Source organism: Dermochelys coriacea, chromosome 1 (assembly GCF_009764565.3).
Source record: "Dermochelys coriacea isolate rDerCor1 chromosome 1, rDerCor1.pri.v4, whole genome shotgun sequence".
NCBI lineage: Eukaryota > Metazoa > Chordata > Testudines > Dermochelyidae > Dermochelys > Dermochelys coriacea.
Genome location: NC_050068.2, coordinates 349,765,482 through 349,783,747, shown reverse-complemented (window position 1 = coordinate 349,783,747; position 18,266 = coordinate 349,765,482).

Here is an 18,266-nt window from a genome sequence, read left to right as displayed (position 1 = left end):
GGGGCTGGGATCGCCCTCCATGGGGCTGGGGCCATCATGGGGGCTAGGATCGCCATGCGTGGGGCATGGTGGGGGCTGGCATCGCACTGCGTGGGGCTGGGGCCGTCATGGAGGCTGGGATCGCAGTGCATGGGGCATGGTGGGGGCTGGAAGACGACAATCAGGACCTCTCACTACTCACTGGGGACATTTCTCTCCCCCTTCAGGAGGCAGGGGTAGGGGGCAGCTGAGCAGCCGAAGAGCCTGACACCCCTGCCTGGTGCCACCCTCTGCACCCAGCAGTTACACAGAGTGGGTCCCCATCTCTGCGGGACCGGGGAACGTCCCGGGAATCAGGGGCAGGCTGGGATCCCAAAGGGATCCATTCGGGGGAACATCTGGGGCAGCTGGCAGCCCTGTGCTGTTCGGATACAGAACCCTCTGGCTGCGTGTCATAGGCCCTATCCTGCTAGCGGAGATTCTCCTGCAGCTGAAGGGAGAAGGGGCTCAGGGGTCCTACCCGCACTGGCATGGCCAGGGGCTCAGGAGAGTTGCTGACTGGCTGTTGTGAGCTCGGTTCACCCACGGATCGGTCGCTGTCGGGCAAAGATGGGGCCAGCGAACTCGCGTCCATGTCCGGCTTCCACTCCCCCAGGTCACAGGGCTGACACAGCAGGGACAGGGGAAGGCGGGCGCCGGGCACCGCCGTGGGCAAAGCAGGTTGGAAGGAGGGGTCCGGAGGAGACAGGGGGTGCGGCTGGTCCAAGGGCAGGGAGGATGAAGTGGGGGAAGGGCTGTGGGCCCCAGTGGAGGGGTGTCTGCTGGGATCCGCTCTCCCCGCGGGGTGCACCCCAGTGCGGCCAGTAGCAGAGCCCCCTTCAGTCTGTGTGGGGTCACCCCTCTGTGTCCAGATGCTGCAGCTCCCCCCACGAGCCCCCCGCGTCCTGTGGACCCCTTCCAGGCTCCGTCCCCTGGGGCCAGTTCGACACCTGGCTCCGTCCTCCCTCCACCAGCCATGCAGGAGCCAGGCGAGCATTCACCTGTTCACCTCCCCACCGGGCTCGTCCACCAACCCCCCGCTGGCCCCCTTTATCCCGGGGACGCGTCCCACCCCGCTGGCCCTCCAGCTGCTGGGAGCCCTAATCCTCTTTGTCCTCAAAGCTCATTAGCGAGAGATCAGGGCTAGTCAGAATGGACACAGCTACTAATACCGTGCTTCACGCCCTGCAGGACCGCCCCCCCACCCCCCCAGGGTCAAGGGGCCTGGAGTCAGGGAGGGGGGGCTGGATGGTGGGGCCCAGCCTAGCAGGCCAGAGTTCCAAAGTGTCCCCGTCACCCCCCGCCCCATTGGGAGCTGAGCTCATCTGCCCCTAACTGAACAGAGGGTTCGATCCCATCTGGCAGGAGGTGGGATAAGAGGCCAGGTACCACGGTGAGGGGTCCAGTAGCGGCAGGGCAAGACAGCCAGCCCAACGGGCTAACTGAGCGTCCCAGAGGGTGGGAAAAGTCAAAGACTCTGGGAACGGGACACACCTCTGTTTGTGCCGTCAGCGGAGCCCAGCACCCCGGATCAGCCGGACTGGGGGGGCACTCGCACCCGGGACTCTGGAGACAGCTCTGCTTTGCTACAGGGTAACAGCTCTGGGTGCCTGGCAGGAGATTCAGACCTGAGATGCTCCAAAACTGTCTGGGCCTGACGGGTGCCGCTCCCCCGGAGTGCCAGGAGGTACCCACGGCTGGCGGTGCCCCCGTGGGAGCTTGGGGATTATTCAGCATTGGGCTTGTCCTCTGTGCCGCCCCCCACTGTGCACTGTAACCGGCACCAGTCCAGCACCTCCCATGCTGCCCCTCCCCAGGGGACCCCCCCTCGGCATCGGGGGGAGTTACTGAATGGGATCCACTGCCTATACAGTAAAACCGGCCCAGACACAGACCAGCTGCAGTGCCAGGGCTCCCCCCAGGCCAACTTTCCGAAGCTCTGGGCTCATCGGGCTAAACTCATCCCTGCTGTAACTCCATTGGCGTTTCTCCTCCCCCCTCCTCGGCTTCGTTAAGCTGCCGTGGCGTGGAGCTGTGGGGGTTGGTTTGTGGATGCTTCCCGCATCACAGTGTGGCGCTGAGGGTGTTGTAGATGGCCACACGACCGGGCGAGGGTACTGCCCCAGGGGGCTGCAGGAACAGTCCCGCCAGGGGGTCATCAGCCTGCACGAGTGTCTGCTAAGGGCCTGGTGCCCCTGAGCATGGCGTGCCCTGGGGTCTGGCGGCTGTAGCATGGCTCTGTCCTGCCGGGGAGCTTGGGGCAGGGATCCCAGACCAGGCCGAGCTGCCCTTGCTCCTGCAGGCCTGTGCAGGTGGATCTTGTCGTGCACGGCTGTTGTTTTTCTCACTTGACTCTGGCTTTTCCAACCCCATGGGCTAGGTCCAGGCAGGGGAGGAGGGAGCAGGCCCAGCCCCCGCAGGCTGCGGGGGGACGGAAGAGCTGAACCTCACCCTCGGGGAGGCCAAGGGAAGTTGAAGCCGGTTTGTCTGTCTCCTGCCGACTACGTCTCTGGCTGTGGGATGAGCCCGGCCAAAGCAGTTGCTGCGTAGACTCACTCCCAGCTTGGCACATGTAACCCCCGTGTGAGTCTAGTCCCACTGCCAGGGCATGCGCCCCCCTCCCTTGCTCCCCCATGAATATCTCCTGAGGCGGCTGGACACGGACCCACCCTGGGGTTCTCTCTAGGCTCACCCAGCCTGGGCTGCCCCGTGGCACCAGGTGGGGTCTCTCAATGCCTGCTCCAAGTGTCTTATTATGGGCCTGCACCGCTCTCCCCCTGACCCCAGCTGCGGTGATCCAGGGCCCGTGTCCAGTGGGTACAGAGGGGGCAACCCTGGGGGAGTGCACCCGCTCCTGGGGGAAGGTTTCCTTATGCCTGTGGATGCCCAGACAGCAGGGGCCCCCTCTGAGCATGGCCACGCGGGGAGCCCGACTGATGGGGCTTTGCGTCAAAACTTGCCCTGACCGTAGCAGAATTTGCTGGTGCTCCAGAATGACTTGTGGCTACTGCAGGAGACTTCTTGGCCACAGGGACTCACTGGCCTTTGGGGGCATGCAGCAGGTGGCCATGAAAGGAGCTGGTGGGCCAGCTAAGGACAAGGCAGGTGAAGCCAAGTGGTAGATTTGGGGCATTGGCCATCCCAGCTTGGATGCCCCCCTGCGGGGACCACCGGTCGCCGTTTGCCCCAGGGGGCTCAGCGGGGGTAAAGGCTGAGCTGTGCCCAGGGTGGGAGCGGCCCAGGAGACCCCAGGCAGGGCAGCCTCAGGGGATTGGAGCTGTTGCTGGCCTTTTGAGCAGCAGCAGGAAACGTGGAAGAAAATTTGAGTAGAACCAGCCATTTGCAAACACATCGCGGGCCCCGGGCCCCGCTCCTGAGCCCCATCCCCCGCCCCCAGAACTGCCAGTGGGGGGGGGAGAGAAACACCACGCGGTTCCCATTGAGGTTTCCTTAGATCCTTTGTGGGGGCAGGGCTAGGCCATCTTTTGCAGAAGTTATTGTCCCCAGACCTGTGGCTGGGTGGGTCTCAGGGGATCCTGCACCCCGGGAACAGCTCCTTTACGGGGCCAGGCTCTGCACAGGTCCCCAGGCAGCGGGCAAGGAGGAGTAAACCTGCCGGGACTCCGCTGAGCTCATGGCTCGCGGGGCGGCCCCGGTTCTTCAGCTGCACCCGTGGAGCAGCATCTGCCACACCAGCACCCTTGTGAAGCCAGGAGGGGGAGCTCATGGGTGGGGTTTTGGTAGGACCTACACAAACCATTGCTAGTTCTTTCCTTCTGTGTCTCTCTCAATGGTGGAGTGGAAGTTTCAGGCTTTAAGAAGCAGGAGCAAAGTCACATCTGGGGCCACCCCAGTAACCCTCAGCCCATCTTGTACCATCTTCCAGGGGAAGATCCCAAAGCCCTTCACCATCCTGAATGAAGCCCGAAGCCCCTCTCTGGGGGTGGAACATTTCATCACCCCCATTTTACAGAGGGTGCCTGAGGCATGCGGGGCAGGGAGAGATTTGCCTGTGGATGTCAGTGGTGGAACCTGGAATAGACCCCAGGAGTCCTGGCTCCCAGCCCCCCATCTCTAATTACTAGACACCCCTTCCCTCCCAGAGCTGGGGATAGAACCCAGGAGTCCTGACTCCCAGCCCCCTGCTCTAACTACTAGACCCCTGTCCCCTCCCCTCCCAGAGCTGGAGATAGAACCCAGAAGCCCCGACTCCCAGCCCCCCAACTTTAACCACTAGACCCCACTCCACTGCTGAAGATAGAACCCAGGAGTCCTGGCTCCCAGCCCCCTGCTCTCATCACTAGACCCCACTGCCTCTTGGTCCTGCCAAGCTCCCGGCCCTGCAGAGAGGCAGCTGGGAGTCGTGCCGTGTCCGCACTGGAGCTGAAGGCGGCTGCGCCGGAGGGGGGCCCAGCTGGCACATGATGGAAAAGGGATCAATCCATTAGTGTCAGGCGAAGCCGAATCCAATTATGGGCCTGCAGGAAGGGCATTAGCCGGCCGCCCACCCGTCCAGGCCTCACTGGGTTAACGCTGAGCCTCTGAGCAGCAGCAGCAGCTGGCGCCCGGCGTGAGCCTGTCTCTGCCCAGCGCCTGCTGGTGTGGAGCACCCGGCGTGCCGTGGGGCAGAGGGGGGCAGCGGCACCCCAGAGCGATGGTGGGGCAAGCGCCGGGGCCATGAGGCCCAGTGGCTGGCGGGGGCAGCTGGCTCCTTGGCGCGGAGCCGCGTGCTAGGCAGCAGGTGACACGTGGGACCCTCGCCCGCAGGTAAGGCACTTGGGGCCAGGTGGCAGCCTGGCCCCTCTCCCCCAGCTCCCCCCACTGCCCCACACCATCAGCCGGGGCTCCTGCACCTGGCGACCCTTCCCAGCCCTGGATCCCTGGCACCGTGACCCCGGCATGGGCATCCGGGGGGGGGGACGGGACATGCAGCTCCTTGCCCATTCCCCACCCATCTCTGGGAGCGGGGTGTGTGTGTGTGTCTGGCTGCTAGATCAGGGGATGTGTGGGGGGACCAACGGCCAGGATGCCTGGGTTCTATTCCCCTCACTGGGACGCTGCCCTCCCCTGTTACGTGTGTGTTCCATTGCCCCAGTCCCTCCCGGGGGCTGAAGGCAGCCCTGCCCTGGGGAATGGAGTGGGGGGGGGGAAGATGGAGCCGCTCCCCATGGATGGCTGGGTGCCCTCCCATCAGCTGTTGCTCTAGGGAGCTGGGGGAACAGAAGAAGCTGGTCTACAGTGGATCGTGGATCCTGGTCTCTAGTGGAGCTGCCCTGGCTGACGTGGAAAACTACCCGCTGCTTCTCCAGGGGCGGACCCATCCCCGAGCCCCAAGGGCACCTGCTGGCTCGCAGCCCTTCAGCAGGGAGGGGCCCAGGCTGGCGGCTCTGGGGTGCAGCCTGACACTCTACGGGCAGGACAAAGAACATGATGGGCAGCGTGTGGGGCGCTGGTGAATGGGGAGCCCTGCTCTGTAGCTGGTGCATGGGGTCAGGCACGAGAGGCCAGGGACATGTCCATGGCCCAAGTCCCGCCATCCTGCTCCCTTCGGGGGAGCGGTCTGAACACAGAGCCCCCCGGCAGGCATTTAGGGGGGTCTCCCCACCCGCTGAGGCATGCTGGGAAAGTGACAGGAGAAGGGCCAAGCCCCACCTCTCACTTAGAGAGAGTTTGGTGGGCTTTAGTGGTCAGAGCAGGGGGTTGTATGGTCCAGTGGAGTGGGGGCTGGGGGTCAGGACTCCTGTGTTCTAATCCCAGCTTTGGGAGTGGAGTCTAGTGGTTAGAAGGGGGAGGACTAGCAGTCAGGACTCCTGGGTTCTCTCCTCAGCTCTGTTAGGGGCTCCCTGTGTGAGTAGAGGCATGTGCCGTCTCGTGCTTCCCCCTCTGGCCCACATCCAGCCCTGCCCGCTCCCCAGGCTGTGGAGGGCAGGGGTAGCCTGGGTGTACTCAGGGGACCCAGGGACCCGGTAGCACCCATGGTGCCCAGCATGCTAGAGGGGGATCGTGCGGAGGGGGCATCTCGCTAACCCCACTGGGCCCCCCCATCCTCTCTGAAGCATGGGGTCTCCTGGGCAGTGAGGTCAGTACCTCTAGGGGTGGTGAGCAGCTGCAGTTTGCCACTCTGGGGGGGTGGGCACAGAGGCAACTGGCCTGCATGTCTTCCTCCCACCACACAGAGATCAAACCGAAGACCTTCAGCACCTGAGCACAGACTGTTGCCCCTGGGGCAAAAGAAGCAACTCCCTTAGCTGGCCCCAGTAGTAGGCTCTTATTCTCTTATGGATCCTATGTCTGAGCCAAATCCTGGCGCTATTGTAGTCCAAGGGGGTTTTGCCTCAGGATCTGCCCAGCACAGACATTGTTCCAAGCCATCTGTTGTCAGGGTCATATTTCCCCATAAGAAAGGCAGTATTTCCTCCTGTTAACTTGAGGAACTCAGTGCTGCAGGATGGTACAGAGGCAAGTGGATTCAGCATATGGGGACAGCCATTCATATGACTCTGAATATCGACTCCACTGAGACCGACTGGGAGGAAAGTGACAAGGGCTCTGGCTCCATGAGCGCTAAGCTGAGGGCCAGATGGAGTGGGGGAGAAATCCCCCTCCCCACGATTAACATGGCTAAACCCCACGCGTGGAGGGGGAGGGGAAGGCAGCTGGCACTGGCCATATGGCCTCTCCTAGGCCAGCCAAGGAAGCTGCTGACATCCAAAGGGCCATGGGGATTTCCAAGCTCAGCAGGGGTGGGGAATGTTGGGGTGTGAGCACTGCTGGGTGGGAGTCCTGCTGTTCCAGCTGGCATCCGGGGACTGTCTTGCCCAAGTGGCATGATCTCCCCCTGCCTGGGGCCATCCCCCGCTGCCATAGCCCAGGGCTGTCAGCCCGGTCCCAGTGACGCAGGGCCCAGGGAGGCTGGCCTGCCAGTGAGCTCGCTGAGATGGCCAAGCCATCTGCTGCCTCCCTGTAGCGAGGACAACGCCAGCCACTGGCAGGAAAGGGTATCCCACCTGCCAGCTGCTTTTCCTGGTCACAGGGCAGTTGTGGTCCAGGGTGATGAGGGTGGAGCTGGGCACCAGGACTCCTGGGTTCTCCTAGCTCTCTGCCTGCACTATGCCAGGTGATCTTCAGCATGTCACTTAGGCCGGCATTTTCCAACTTGGGAGCTAGGCAGCTAAATTAGGGGGCTGATTTCCGGAGGCGCTTAATGTCTCTGTGCCTCAGTTTCCCCACTGATCCCCAACTAGCTGGGCTGCAGTGGTGCCCAGAATTGGGACCTCAGTGCGTTAGGTGCTGCACAAACATCAAACAGGAGATGGACCAGTTCTTTTCTTCCTGTCCCTTCCTGGGCCGGCCTCCTCGGTGCCTTGCCCCTCGCGCTGGCGTTTGCATGTGTGCAATGGGAACGTGAAATGCCCCCAGATCACCAGGGCAGCACATGCAAGTGACTGCATTTGGCCACCTCACTGACGCTGGAGCCCGGCTCTCCTGTGCCGTGATGCTGCGTCGCAAAGGGTACAGGAGGGTTTGATTCCTTCCCAGATCAGCTGGCTCCTCGGAAAATGGGCTAGTGGAGTTAGGATTGGATTGTGAACTCTTTGGAGCAGGGACTGACCTTTTGTTCTGGGTTACAGCGCCTGGAACTGCAAGGGCCTGGTCCAGTTTCGGGGGGGGGTGAGCAGGGCAGGGCAATTTTGAGAGATCTGCCCCTGTGGTCCCCTCCTTGCTTCTGGCTGTCAGAGGTTTTGTCTCGCCCCGAGCATGGGGCTGCGTCTGACCATCTTGGCTAACAGCCGTTGATGGACCTGTCCTGTTATCTAATTCTGTTCTGAACCCATCACAACATCCCCTGGCAATGAGTTCCACAGGTTAGCCGTGTGTAGTGCGAACAAGTATTTCCTCTAGTTTGTATTCAACTTGCGGCCTGTGAATTTCCTGGGATGAGCCCAGATTTTTATATGGGGGCGGTGGGAGGAAGGAAACTAACACGTCTTCGCGATGCAAAGAATAATAATCGAGCTGGGCACTATTCAAATGTGAGGCCCTGGAGAGTTTACAGTTCAGGGGATCATAAGACCTTTGAGCTGGTTTCTCGTCGAGCCACTGACCTGGGTTTGGGTCAAGGTGGCTCTCGTTACAGGCCTGTGATGAGCAGAGAAGAATCTTCCTGTTTCTTGGCTCCACGGCAGGAAACAGGGTCATGGGCGTTAGAGGTGGCCAGCAGGGCTGCCGGGCGGGCGTTATATGGCTGCTGCTTTGGACGTGAACCAGGTGGGTGAGGGGGGCCTCGGGCAGACCAGCCTCCGGGAGCTGGCCTCTGTGTCAGGAACCCGGCGGGAGTGGGGCAGAGAAGACATGGAGCATGCTGGGAAAGGTGCCCAGGAGAGGGTGACCCCAGGCAGAGGTGGGTGGTGATCTCGTGCACCCAGTGGTTCTGCACTGGGGGACTCAGATCCCCAGGCACCAAATTGGGCCAGTCCCTCCCCTGGGCACAGTGCCCAGCTCTGGCACCGGCAGCTGCCATGCTAAAGCAGGGGGTTCCCTAGGGACTGGCCTTGCAGGGACTGGGCCTGGCTAGCTGGCCAGGAAGCCTTAGTGCCCGCTGGGCACTGTATGAGCCAATGCTAAGTAAGCGACCGCGGAAGAGCTGCCAGGGTGTTCTGTCCTGGGGCCGGAGGGCGGCTCCTGGGCTGTCAGGCCCGTGGCCCATCCCCTCTTGCACAAGGACCGGGGGCATTGTGTATTGGTCCATGGATGGGGTGCGGCTCAGGGGCATCGGCCGGGGATCCAAGTGAACCCTTCACTGCAGACCCCGGAGTTTTTCCCCTCCGCCCCATTCCACCCGCTACCCACAGCCACCATGGGGCAAGCTGACATCAGCTCCTGTGCCCCCTGCCAGGTGTCAGGCGCTTGTCTGGGTGAGAGGGGGAGCTGCTGCGTAGGACAGCTGCCCCCAGGCCTCATCCGCTTGCTCAGCCCAGCACCAGTGCTGAATGTGTCCAGTGGAGGGGCGGAAGGGGGCCCATTCCCCTCAGCCAGCCCTGAGACAGGCTGCTGCAGTGGGTGCTGCGTCCCCGGCTCGTAGCTCGTGCACATGGAGGATAATGGTCTACTACTGCTGTCACTTTCTGGAGCTCCTCCTGTGGTAGCAGCCAGTGCTGAAGGGCCCCAACTCAAAGCCTGTTGACAACTCCTGCCATTTGGTTCCCCTCTTCACCAGGCTGGCTCCACATGGGGTGGGAAGGGCAGAGTGGAGCCGCGGTGAATGGGAAGGACCCCTCTCTCCCAGCCCAGCCAGCTGGGTCCCTCGCTTCTCCCTCCTGATTGACTTTTGGCCCTGCTGCTGCATCAGTGGCCATTCCCCGGGTGCAGCCCTCCCCGGGGTACAGTCAGAAGTGGGGGCTGAGGGATTGAAGTGTGCACGCTCAGGAGTGGCTCATCCTTAGCATGTCCCCAGCACCCTCTGGGCCTGGCCCGTAGAGACCCTACATGCCAGAGGGCGCTCGGCCCCCTCAGGGAAGCTCAGCCCTTTGCAGGATTGGGCCCTATCTCTGTCCAGGTTTCTAACCCCCAAACTGCCCTGGGATCTCCCACGCAGCCCCATGCCCTCTGGAGGTCACCCTGGCACTGGGGCCGATCCCCCTCGCAGGGTATCAAAGCCCATACAAGGGTAACTAAATATACTCAAGCACCTCACCCGGTGCCCTTGGCCCGAGCGATGCCCTGGGCCGCTCCTGGCAGGGTGTGTGGGGTGAGACCCCAGGCCTGGCCCCCCTGGCTGGGCCCAGCGGGTTCCCCAGCAGACAGCTCTTGAGTAGAGCATCCAGCACTCCTACTTCCCCACCTGCCGCTTTCGGTCCCCGGGAAGTGGGAGCTGGGGGGACAGGTTTGAAAGCCCCGGCACCAAACTTCTGGGGCCCTTGGGGAGCAGTGGAGGGGCTGAGCCATCAGTCGGGGTTACAGGCTGCATCAGCACACAGAGCTGGTCTCCCCTGGCCAGCCACAGCCCATGCCTGGCTTATAAGCCCAGCCCTGGTGTCGAGGCTGACACACGGAGCAGCCAGCTACATACACGGGTGGAGAAAGGAGACCTAGGAGAGGCCCCTAATCCAAGCAAACCACTTGGGAGAGACTAATGTGGCCCAAGGAGGGCTCTGGGCCAGGTGGGGGCAGGAGAAGGGGGGTGGAGGGCAGCCAAGGGTGCCCTGGTAGATGAGGGTTGCATCTAACAGAGGGCCTGCTGCGCCGACAGAGCCCTACCATGCCCTGCGTGAGGGGTCGGTGCACCAGGCGGAGGACAGGAGCTCATAGGCCAGCATAGCTGTACCCAGTGCCTCCCCCACGGCGGAGAGTCCACAGATGGAGAACGGTCCATGCCAAACTCATGTGATTTCCTTCTTTGAGAGAGTGATGGGTTTGGTGGATGGGGGAGTGCGGTGGACATAACACACCTGGACTTTAGCAGGGCTTTTGACATGGTCCCTCATGCCATTCCGATAAGTAGCTGGAGAAGTGCAGGCTCGGCGGAACTACCATTAAGTGGATCCAGAACTGATTTTATGGAGGCAAGACATGACAAAGAGACTTAGACACGGACCTGAACTGGGAGAGCACCTGCCCTTAAAGCCTGTGGAATATAGGTGACAAGGGCCATCAGTCCTCATGCTCCAGGGCACAACTGCTCCGCGGCAGGGGGTCAGGAAGAACTCTCCACCCCTGAGGAATCACAGGGACTCAGGGAGCTGTCACGCCTTCATCTGCTGCAATCAGGGCTGGCCACTGCTGGGGACGGTGTAACAACCCCAACCCTGGGGTCGTCAATGGGCCTTGAGTCGTTTAGCTCCACCACGCAGGCCTCGCTACTTCCTTAGCTGGCAGCAGCAGTAGGCTGTTATCCTCTGTGCGGACCAGCCACCAGAGGGGGGATGTGACCTACGCTAGGCAACTGTGGAACAACAGGACGCTGGTCTAGATGGCCCCCGGGTCTTTGCCACTGTGGCAAATTCATGCGTCTCTGCTAAGCTGCAGTGCTGGAAGCGGGGTTGGTTGATCTGCGTTCGCCTGCCCTGTGCGGACGATCCTGCTGTTACAGGCAGCGCGGATGGAGGGGGAAGAGCGCCCCCTACTGAGCCCCTTCCCTGCTCCCTGCAGCACAGCGCCCCCTAGTGCCACCCTAGGGCATTGGGGTCAGCACTGACTGAGAGGGGAGAGGGCCCCCAGTGAGTCCATCACCCCACGCCCTGCAGCCCAGCGCTCCCTAGTGCCAGTCTGGGACACTGAGGGCAGCACTGACTCGGGGAATGGCAGGGGTCGCCGTACTACATCGTGCAGCCTCCGGCTCTGGCTCGGAGGTCTCCAGTCTCTGGACTAGCCAGGCCCATCCCTGGCTTCGCCTGTCCCTGAGAGCTCTGACAAGCCGACAGCTCAGGGTGTGGTGGCGGCTGGCCAAGCGCGCCAGTGCTACGCGTTTAACAGCTTTCTGCCGTATCTATGCATCAGCCCCTCCGCTAATCCAGCCAGTCGAACATCCACACCGGGCCGGCTCCGGGGGGCAACGATCAGGGAATCAGCCGGGGCGACCCAACGGCCAGCGTGTCCGAGAGACCCGGTGCCCCCTGAAGGCAGACGCTTCCCAAGGGCCACGAAGCTCTCCCTGAAAGCAGGGCTGGAGGAGGTGGGGTAGGGAGGGAAGCTGGGGGCACGGATTGGAGCTACTGCCTGTGTAATTCCTAGCTTCCTTCTCTCCGAGAGATGGTTTTATCCCGCTCTCATCACCGCAGTGTGTGAGCGTTTCGCAACGCGGCTCCATCACAGGTTGGTTGGTCTCTCAGCTACTGCCCAGAGGGAGACGCGTGTGGAGTGGCTTGTTTTGGTAGGGTTGTTGTTGATAAATATACCTGTTGCTGTGTGTTTATATTAGAGAAGGCTGGTCAAAGGAATGCACCTGGCACTTGGAGCAGGAGTGGTGGAAGCACCCTAAAAGTGTGTGTGGGGGGCACAGGTGCCTGAACCGTGCCCCCTCCACTGCACCATCCCCTAAGCCCCCACCCTTCCACCGTCTCTTCCCCCAAGTCCTGCCCCCCACTCGATCCTCTCTGCCCCCTCCCCCCATCACTCGCCCTTATGGATGGTAAAAAGCGGAGGGGCCACGGCCCCTTGATCCCCCCTCTTCTGGCACCCTTGACTTGGTGCAGAAAGTAGTGACATTTGTGGCTGTCCCTATTTCCTGGGGGAGTTCATGCCGGTCTCAGACCACTTCAGAGAAGATTCTGTCTCCTGCACAAACTAGCTTTGCTCCGGTTGTTGAGAGTTCACTGGGTCATAGGAGTGAAGATTTCCACCACAGTTTTCAACCCAGAGCTTTAAATGGTCTTTTAGATACCCCTGGGCCCAGCCCCTGGAGTGCTTTGAAGATAAAGATCGAGGCCTTGAACTTAATGTGCATATTCTGTGAGAAGCCAGGGTGGGGAGTGGAAGATAGGTGAGCACATCACACCTACGCATGAGTTGCTGAGGTGATGAATGGCAGAATTCTGTCCTGGTTGGACCTTCCAAAGTGCTGAAGTTTTCGTGCCCGGGTAAATCGCATTGCTGTTGTCCAGCGGAGAGGTGGCGAAGGCAGGAATAACTGAGGCCAGGTCTTCATATTCCAGAATGGGACGGAGTCTCCCAGCCAAGCGGAGAGAACAGAAAGCATTATTTTGCGGCCATTGCGATGGGAGAGCTCAGCATCAGAGAGGAATCCAAGAGTTCTCCTAGACTAGGAATGGAATTGACCAATTGTGGATGTGAACTTTGAGTCGAAGGAGACTTCACCGTGGCTGCAAATTCCTCCAAATACTTTCCCTGTCCACCAGCATCACTTCTGTTGTACTCAGGTTCAGCTTCAGCTGGCTGCTTTTCATCCCAGAGCTGATCTCACCCAAGCACTGGGCCGTCCTGGCGGGAGTGGCGTGGTGGGATGTGGTCAAGCGTGGCAGAGCTGTGTGTCTTCGGCATGTTGCAGGCACTTGAGTCCATGTCGTCTGGCCCGTTCACCTGGTGGTTGCATGTAGATGTTGAAAAGGGCCAGAGAGAGAGAACTGACCCTGGTGGAGCCCCACAAGCAAGGGGTCTAGGGGGGGAGGAGCAGTTTCCCATCACTGCTTTTTGGGGAGCGTCCGTCCCGGAAGGACTCAAACCGTTTCAGCGCCTTCCCCTGGACCCTGCCACCTCTCGGGAGAGCCAGCGGAAGCTCCTGGCCCGCGATGTGGAACGCTGCGAGACGTCCAGGGGGCTGAGACCGATGGCTGCCCTCTCCCCACTGACAGGAGGAGCTCAGCCATCAGGGCCATAAAACCAGCTCTAGTTCCATGTCTGGGCCTGAAGCCAGGTGGTGCCGGGTCCCGCCTGCTGGCTGCAATTAGAGGAGCCTGGAGCTGGCCTTTGGCTGGCTTCTCTCTGAGCTTGCCCAGGAACGGGAGGTCTGATGCCAGGTGAGAGCTGGTCAGGCCTGACGTGCCCAGGGTGAGTTTCTCCAGCGTGGGTCGCCCCAGTGCACGCGTGAAGGATGGAGGGCAGATTCCCTCCCTGAATGAGGAGCTGGCTGGTTCGCTCAGGGATGGTGCCGGGTGTCCCTCTATTCCCATCCCCAAGTACTGTCCCTGTAACCTTCCCAAGCGATGGGGTTCCCAGCCCTTCTCCAGGGGAGAGGATCTGCCAGCCCCAGAGCCGGAGCTGTGCTCCCCCCCAGTCCTCCTCCAAAAGTGATTTGGGCCCGAGTTCCCTCTCTCTAGGCCAGATCTTCAGCTGCTGTAAATCGGTGGAGTCAGTTTGTAGATTTGAGGCATCACTAAACCAGGCAGCATTTTCTCTGCCTGCTGAGCTAGAGTACAAGGTGGAGTCGCTGTGACTTGACATCTGACTCGAGCTCTGAGAGCTTCAGTCGCCCGGCTAGAGGTTATGGGCAGGCTGCAGCAGTGGGTGGGTGAGGGTCTGTGGTCTACCATGTACAGGAGCTCAGATGGGATGAGCCGGTCCCTTCTGGTCTTAGTCTGGGACCGAAAGAGCATGCACTGGGAAAAGGGACTGGCCAGAGGCCAGAGCGAGTGTGTAGAGGGTCTAAAGCAGCTGGGGTTTGGGGCTGAGGAAATACAAGAAGCTGGGATTGGGATAATGTGGGCTGGGTTGAGTCCCACAGAGCCTGCGGGATCAGAGACCAGCCCCTTTGAGACTCGGGCTGGAGTTACTCGCTGGAGCTGCCCACATGCCAGCCAGATCTAGGAGTTGGGGTGTCCCAGGCAATATTTTCCCTGGGAATTGAAATTAGGGGGATGTTTGAATGTACAGGGGGGTGAGGGCTGAGGGGTGAGACCATGAGGGTGAAGGTGGGCTGTATGGCACCATAGGAAAAACTGAAAAATATTTCACAACCATTTGATGAAATTTAACCTATGTTTTAAAATCATCACACAAATTAAAGTTGGCTACTCAAGCCTTCTTTGAAGCACGACATCTACATCTCTCTTGGTTCCTTGTTGTAATTTTGCACAACTGCTATTGAACTTCTCAAATGCAGTGCGTTCATCGTTGGTGGCTTCTCATGTGTTCGGTACTTCCAGCCCTTCAACTGATACGCTCATTAATACATTCACATGATCAGGCAGAAGGCGACTTCTTTCAGAACACAAAATTCTATTCAATGACCAAAAAGAACGCTCAGCTGTAGCTGTGGGAGTAGCAAGAGATGAATTCCTACTTCTTTCATCCCAGGAAACAGAGCACAAAGATCGTGTCGAGCCTCTAGTGATGATAAAAAAAAAGTTTAAATCAAATCTTCTTCCTTCATCATATGACATTCCACTCTGTGTTCAAATTTTCTATTCTGTCTAATCTGCCCCATTGCTGGTAGCACCTCACTCCACTCAACTGCCGGTGTTTTAGAAGACAGGCATCTGTAAAAGCTATGCAGAGATTGAATAGATTCCAGCAGTTGCTGTTGTAGATTTGTAAGAATCAAGTCATGTACTTTTTCAGTGAGCTTAACGCACACTTCTGGTCCTCTTCACTTAAGGAGTCGATATAAATGCCTTCATTAGTCAACTTCTGGACTGAAGTCTTTGCTTCTTCCAGTACGTTTTCAATGGATAGCTCTCTGATTGATCCAAATGTAGCCTCTATTGCTGGACAGAGATCTACTACTGTTGTAGCAGACGCCTGGATGGTGTTGTTTAATGACCCAAGTGGTTTCAACAGTAGATTTACAAGAGAGAGAATGGTGATAATCTTCTCTGCAAAAGCAGTTCCACCAGCCTCACTACTTAAATCCATCCTATCTTGGTAGATACCTTCCAAAGCCAGTAATAACAGTTGCAGTAATTTTCAAACAGCCACAGATCACTCATAGAAAGCCAGAGGGTTTTCCTAGCTTGGACTAATTTGAACTTCAATCCCAGCATATCTTCTATTTTTTCCAAGACACACAGGGTTTTTTTTAGACTCTTGTTGAAAAAAGAGTATAATGAAGATATTAAATGTATGGCTTTTCTAATGTCTTTTGAAGATTCTGCAGTTCTTACTAGTGCTAGTTGAGTAGATCATAGAAGTGTAGGACTGGAAGGGACCTCCAGTCCTCTGCAATCAGAGCAGGACTAAGTATTATCTAGACCATTCCTGATAGGTGTTTGTCTAACCTGCTCTTAAAATCCCTAATGATGGAGATTCTACAACCTCCCTAGGCAATTTATTGCAGTGCTTAACCACCCTGACAGTGAGGAAGTTTTTCTTAATGTGTCCAACCTAAACCGCCCTTGCTGCAATTTAAGTTCATTGCTTCCTGTTCTGTCCTCAGAGGTTCACAAGAACAATTTTTCTTCCTCCTTCTTGTAACAACTTTTATGTACTTGAAGACTGTTATGTGCGCTCTGAGTTTTCTCTTCTCCAAACTAAACAAACCCTTATAGGTCATGTTTCATAGGCCTTGAATGATTTTTGTTGCTCTTCTCCGGACTCTTGCCAATTTGTCCACATCCTTCCTGAAATGTGGCAGCCAGAACTGGACACAATACTCCAGTTGACGCCTATCCAGCGCAGAGTAGAGCAGAAGAATTACTTCTTGTGTCTTTCTTTCAACACTCCTGCAAATACATCCCAGAATTATATTTTCTTTTTTTGTAACACTGTTACACTGTGAACTCATATTTCACTTGTGATCCACTCTGACCCCCCAGATCCCTTCCGCAGTACTCCTTCCTAGGCAGTTATTTCCAAGTTTGTGTGTGTGCAACTGATTGTTCCTTCCTAAATGGAGTACTTTGCATTTGTCCTTATTGAATTTCATCCTATTTACTTCAGACCATTTCTCCAGTTTGTCTAGAGAATTTTGAATTTTAATCCTATTCTCCAAAGCACTTGCAACCCCTCCCATCTTGGTGTCGTCTGCAGACATTATAAGTCTACTCTCTATGCCAGTATCTAAATCATTGATGAAGATATTGAACAGAAACAGACCCAGAACAGATCCCTGAAGGACCCCACTAGATATGTCCTTCCAGATTCACTGTGAACCACTGATAACTACTCTCTGGGAACAGTTTTCCAACCAATTCTGCACCCATCTTATAGTAGCTCCATCTAGGTTGTATTTCTCTAGTTTGTTTATGAGAAGGTCATGTGAGACAGTATCAAAAGCCTTTCTAAAGTCAAGATATACCACATCTACCACTTCCACCCACCCATCCACAAGACTTGTTCCCCTATCAAAGAAAGCTATCAGGTTGGTTTGACACAATTTTTTCTTGGCAAATCCATGTTGTTACTTATCACCTTATTATCTTCTGGGTGTTTGCAAATTGATTGCTTAATTCTTTGCTCCATTATCTTTCCAGGTACTGAAGTTAAGATGGCCTCTGTGGTGTGTACAGGAGTGATTAGGGTTACACTTTCCACTGTATGCATCCGACGAAGTGGGTTTTAGCCCACGAAAGCTTATGCTCAAATAAATGTGTTAGTCTCTAAGGTGCCACAAGTACTCCTGTTCTTTTTGTGGATACAGACTAACACGGCTGCTACTCTGAAACTTTTCTCTGAGAAAGCTTGTGCTCCACCATGTCTTCCAGAGACGTTTGCAGCTCCATGAAATGCACAAGCAGCCATTGGTTTGGGGTCCAATTTACAAGCATTTAACTCTTCTAAGATGTGGGTTGTCACAGATGCAGCCGATGTGTCTTCTATAACCCGCACATCTAGAAATGCATCTACTGGCCTATCACTGACATCAAGATAACATGCGCAATGACTTAATACTTGACGCCCATTTGCATGGGTGCATTCATCAGCCATGTATGCAATTTTTTGAATGTGGTGAGAGAGTTCTTCACTTTTTCAACTGCTGAATCGTTCACTGTTTCTCCGCACGCTTCTACCAGTCAGTTGAGTTGCTTGCAGAAAGATAGTGAGGATTTGTCAGTCTGGTTTGGAACCAGTGCCAACTTCAGGGTTAACAAGTGACAATGCATGTAACATTGACCTCCAGCTTGTAGTGTGTGATATCTCTTGCATAAATAGAAAGTCTGATGCGACATCCATGTTTGTTTGCATGAACTGTGTTGTGTCTCCAGCATTCTTAACAGCCTCATTAAGTATGTCTAAAATGGGCTTTGACAGTGACTGGCTTACAGGGCATTCTGCATGTCTATCCAGTCCAGAGACTTGGTGTTTTGCAGCCTTTTCACACAGTTTGTCCACATTGGCTTTGCTGATCGGTCTGGCAAATCAAGCTCCTCCACTTTTACCAGCAGGAAGCTTTCCTTCTTCCTAAGCTTTTTGGCTAGAGATGCACCAGGAGCTATTTTTTGTAACGTCCATAAATGGGAAAAGTTTGACCGACAAACACTGGGAACTGCCTTTAGGTTGTGAAGACCCTGTTTTGTCAGTAGGTCACTGTATTTGTGCTTTGGGCAGTTTGGTTATAAATACACCATTTGAACCTTTAGATGAGGGGCTGGTATATTCTTGGTTCTTGGTATGTTCTTCATCTTGGTTGGAGGGGTAAGGGCAGAGTTCAAGGGGGGGTGCAGGGAAATCGCTGGTCCCAGGGGAGATCCCTGGCCTGGGCCTTTCCAGTCACTAACCAACGGGGGGAGGCTGTTTGCTTACCTGTGCACATGATCCACAGCACAGGAGATGGGCCCAGGCTGGCGGCAGCTGAGCCAGGCTGGGCATGGGCATTGGGATGGGTGTCCCTTGTGGCACGGGGCAGGGGCAAGAGGTTG